The sequence below is a fragment of the Arachis duranensis genome, chromosome 3, assembly GCF_000817695.3.
Source record: "Arachis duranensis cultivar V14167 chromosome 3, aradu.V14167.gnm2.J7QH, whole genome shotgun sequence".
Lineage (NCBI taxonomy): Eukaryota > Viridiplantae > Streptophyta > Magnoliopsida > Fabales > Fabaceae > Arachis > Arachis duranensis.
Window position 1 is genome coordinate 71,680,758 of NC_029774.3, and position 5,130 is coordinate 71,685,887.

Below are 5,130 nucleotides of genomic sequence, written 5' to 3' on the forward strand. Positions count from 1 at the left end.
CTGCTACCCGTGTCCTTGCCGCTGCTCCACGACCCTCACCGCCCGCCGCTTCTTCTTCTCCTGAACTGGATGTTTTGTGGAATTTCTGAATTTTTTGTGAAATTTCTGAATGTCATGCTCTGTTAATGAATCTCTTCTTTTGATTTGGCTTGAATTTGTAATATTGTTGCTGCTGAGTTTTGATTGTTTTGATTTTTTTAGTTCTGATTTTATGAGTTTTGATTTTTCGAGTTCTGGGTTCTGATTTTCTGAGGTGGGGTGGTGATGGATTTTGGTGTTGTGATGATGGTGGGGTGGTGGTGGGTTCTATTTTGAGTTTTGCTGTTCTTTTAATAATGATGATGATGATGACCATGATGATAATAGTGGTGGTGGATTCTGGGTTTAGGCTTGTGTTCTGCTTGTTTCTGCTAAATTTGGTTGATTTTGGGGTGAAGGGGGAAGGGTATTTTCGTCCGAAAAACGATTTTAAAATAACTGAAACTTTGGGGACCATTTGTAGCGAAAAAAAGTTAGAAACGAAATCGATTTTCAGCCTCTACGTTAGATACCAAAATCATACTTGTATTTATTATCCGAATATAAAAAATATGTAGTATATGAATAATATTTTACTAAAAATAATGAGTTGTAAGGTGTCTTTGCATGTGAAGTAGTACAGTGGGAATTGCAACACCTAATCCCCAAAAAAAGATTGTGGCAGTCCCTCTTCATCATTTAGTAATATGATAATAGTCTCTACATCATGATCAACATGTCCCCATTTCATTTTCTGCATATATTTCATAATTTTGTGTCTAATTTTTGTCAATTATCGACACCATTATTTCATTCCACTTAAGTTTGTACTCGATGAGTTTCTGAAAAATTGGTGGGTTTGGCAGTGTTACATCTATTCACAATTATATCTATTATTTTTATATGCACTTTATATTTTATGTATTATTGTTGTATATAATTTTCTATTTTCGGCTATAGAGTTAAATGATGAGATAAGAAGGTAGAGAATGTAAAAAATATAAAAGAAAATAGTCTTTTAGTTCTAAAAAAATTAGACTTAAAATATATATTTAAGAGTCAGTATAAATATAACTTTTTTATATGAAAAGAATATGAATAAAAACATTGCATCTCAATGTTGATTTTATTGTTTTTTGCGTTTAGTAAATTAAATAAGCTAATAGTTAAAATTGTCCCCGAAAAATCATCCGATCTTCATTTTGATCTCCAAAAGATAAAATCAATTAAAATAGTCCTGAAAAGATAATTGCATTAGTCAAGTTCGTCCTGCCATCATCTGAGTAGCTGACATGGCTAACGTTCGCTGATTTAAAACATCAATTAACAGTGTCGCAATCCAAAAAATGACATAGCTTTGTTTTCTTTGTCCCAAGTCGTTATACGAAGTCGTTTAATCTTTAGAATGAATATTTAATCATTTCTCTCCATCATCATCACTCCTCAATTTCTTCTCTTGAAATCGCGATACAGGGCTTCTTCTTCTCCGACGAGCACGGTCCCTCCCTCGTCGCTCCTGGCCCCACCATCATCCCTCTCAGCCTCATCGACTTCCCTCCCTCACCGTTTGCCGCTTCCAATCGTTCTCCATTCCCGCTCGACGAAATTTCACCCGTAATTGCCTGCGCCATTTGCTTCCTCGATCGGCCGCAAGCTCTATGGCTTCTGCACTGCCTTTTCCGCCCGAACCGCTTCAGCTACCTTAGCGTCATTTTGCTTCTCCTCCCCTTCTTTGGTCTCATATTCGTTATTGATGTTGCTGATGTGATTATGAAGCGGAGGAGTGTAATTTTTGTTTTGGTTTTGGGTGTGGCTGTTGCTGTGGTGGTTGAAAGAAGAAACAACATACCCGTTTACCCGTTGCACAACATATTTTTGTAACAAATATTTATCTATATAGCAATTAAGGATTTTTATATGTTTTTTGTTTTATTTTGTAATTATTCTAGGTTTTGTTTCACCAATTTTGTGGTTACTAAAATTGTTCAATTCTTTTTTAAATTTTAGTGACAAAATTTCTGATAACAAATCTTTAGAAAAAATACATAAATTTCTAAATAAAAACATATAAATTTATGGATGAAAATATAGAATATTTGTGTTTATTTTCATCTTTGACAATAAACACAAATCTATTGCAATTGATTTTTAAACACTCAGCGGTATAGCTGAGTTAATAATTGTAAGCCGAATTGATTACTCTCTCATCTAGTTAATAGAATGTTTATATATATGTTTATAAGAGTTAGTTCACATGACGCTAAAGTGTTGATTTCAATTTTGTCGCTTAAAAAATTTAATTTGTCTCACACTTTCTTCAACTGTAAATTCCTTTCTTTTTCCGGTGTAAACTAGTCATTAAATTATTACGATGGCAAAAATAACTGCAACTCTGCAACACCTAAATATTTTATGCAATAAATTGGTGGCAAAAAAATATATTGATTCATAGTTATTATTAAGTTTAGTGAACAAACTGATTCTTTTGATTCTTATCAGCATAAAGTAGTCGATAAAAATGAGATTTTCGTAATAACATGAATTTTAACTGCATTTTTTTGTTTGTATCATTCAGCAGCATATATTTCCAATAGAATAACTAGTGCACCTAGGGATAGGAAAAGGCAATTTTTTTCATGAAAAATGGGATGTGGAGGAACGCAATTTTTTTTTTTTTTTATGGCAGTGGGAGTGGTATTTAAATATATAATGCAGTGCAGAAATTATTAACGGTAATTTCACTTTTTTATTTCTTATTTTTAAAAAATAAAAATTGCTATCAGTAATTTTGTTTTTTAATTTTAAAAAAGTAAAACCTAGAGATTTTACTTTTTAATGGAAAAACAGAAATTGTTATTAATAATTTCAAATTTTAAATTAAAAAAAAAAGTAAAATCAGTATAATGATTTTGTTTCTTTTCGTAAATCACCCCATATTATTCTGATAAAACCCTGAAAAAAGCTAATATTTTTTGTTTCATACAAAAACCTACCATATATATATATAAATTAAAGAACCTCCCTGCAGGAGGAATTGTCATGGTCACAGATTTTTTGGAAAGAAATCATTATTACTATGGCAAAGGAGAAAATATAGTACAGAATGAGTTATTGGCTGTCATAGTTTGAGAAGCAAAAAAAACTAGCAAAGGGACAAATTATCATCGCCAAATGTCTCTCTTAGAATCCTTCTGCGTATTAGTGCCATTTATCGGGAAAAAACTATGAATAGAAGAGGAAGAATTTTAATTTAGTGGGGTTTTAACGTACGAGGAAATTCTTATCTTTAGAAAAATATTCATTTTCCTTTCACACATAATCATTCTTAGATTTATGACCATACTTTTATAATGTACAATAAAATTTTTTAACTTTTTATTCATTAATAATAAGAGTGCCTTACGTCCTTACCTTGCGAAGAATTAGAGTAAATATCCAATTCCGTATTTGTTCTTTTTGACAGAAAATAAGGTAGTTCGTTTTTGTCTTTGATAATTTGTTAAATAATAAGAAAAATTATTTTTATCTGAATTTTATTTATAATTTATGAAGGTTTAAATTTTCACAAATTATTAATAAATTTATGTTTAAATTTTTTTTATTAGTAGTAACTAAATAGAAAAAAACCATTGTTAAAAATGATGTCACAAAAAAAAAGTAATGCGAATACTTTTTAAAGGGACAAAATAACATCGAACAAAAAACAAAATAAAAAAACTTTAATATTAATGATATCAGTATTGGTAATTATTATGACAATAAATGAGATAACGATGATAATAAAGTATAGATACACAATAAAAAGTCGTTTACACATTTGTTGGACCCACTTTGACCTAGTCAAACTCTTTCTCCCCTCTTTTAACCTTTTCCTTACATATCTGAGTCCGAGAGGGTGATGGCATGCCAGGAGGGCAACGACGGTGACATCAACAAACTAAACGAGACTTCACATTACGTTGGGGCAGCCGACTTTGAGGTTAGTTGTGTTATATTCAATTAATCTAAGTATGTGGACATTGCTAGAGTAGTCTCGTAGTGACAAACACTGCGTAAGATGCTTTAGGATTAGGACTGTATGATGAATTTAGAACAGTATTTGCTTGTCTGAGATTGTTATTACTTAATTAGAATTTGCTTACCGACATAAGTAAGTTAGAGACAGATGTAGAGTAGACACATGGTAGTTTGTTACTAAGTAGGAGTAGTACTTTGTTCCTTAGTAGAGTAGAAAAATGTATTATTATGTATGCATAGGTTAAAAATTTATTTTTCATACCCTTCCTCCACCCGACGCCATCGTTCCGTATTTGGTTGATGCCAGATTCGGTGACATGGTGTTGCTCAGGGACTTCACATTTGACAATTTCCTGATTTTGGCATTCGTGGAGCGATTGCGTCCGGAGACGGATACGTTTCATCTTTCGTGGGGTGAGGTCACTATCACCCTGTAGGACGTGGTGTACCACCTCGGTCTGCGTGCACACGGGAACTCTGTTGGGGGTTCCTTTGTGATTTTTGTCGGTGGTACGACTCTGAGATGTGGGCGATGATGGAGCAGCTGCTTGGTGCCAGGCCACCGGTGGCGACACAGCAAGCGGAGTAGAGGAAGGAATCGTTCACGCTGAAACTGGTCTGGTTGCGTGACCCCGTTGTCGCCGTTAAACAAGCGGCAATTGGGATACACAAGCACAACTATATAAGGATTATTACTGGCCATGTCTTGTATTTGTAAGAAATATGATACGAAAAATTTGTGAAGAATACCAAAAATTACACATTCTTTTATAGCTGATGGGACACAACTCATTGTATCTCGTTTACAGTGTAAACGAGATGAGTATTCTATGTATCTCGTTTACACTGTAAACGAGATACATGTTCATCTCGTTTATAGTGTAAACGAGATAGATTATGTGTCATATCCTGTTTACACTACAAACGAGATACATAGAATGCCAGTGTAAACGACATATGACTGAGAAATACAAAACGATAAATATTTTTAAAATTATTTATTTCAGTAATTAATGCATTTTTTATTTATTTAAATAAAAAATCCTAAAAAGTAGTAGTAATAATAATTATAGTTGGTCTTATTATTAAAATAAA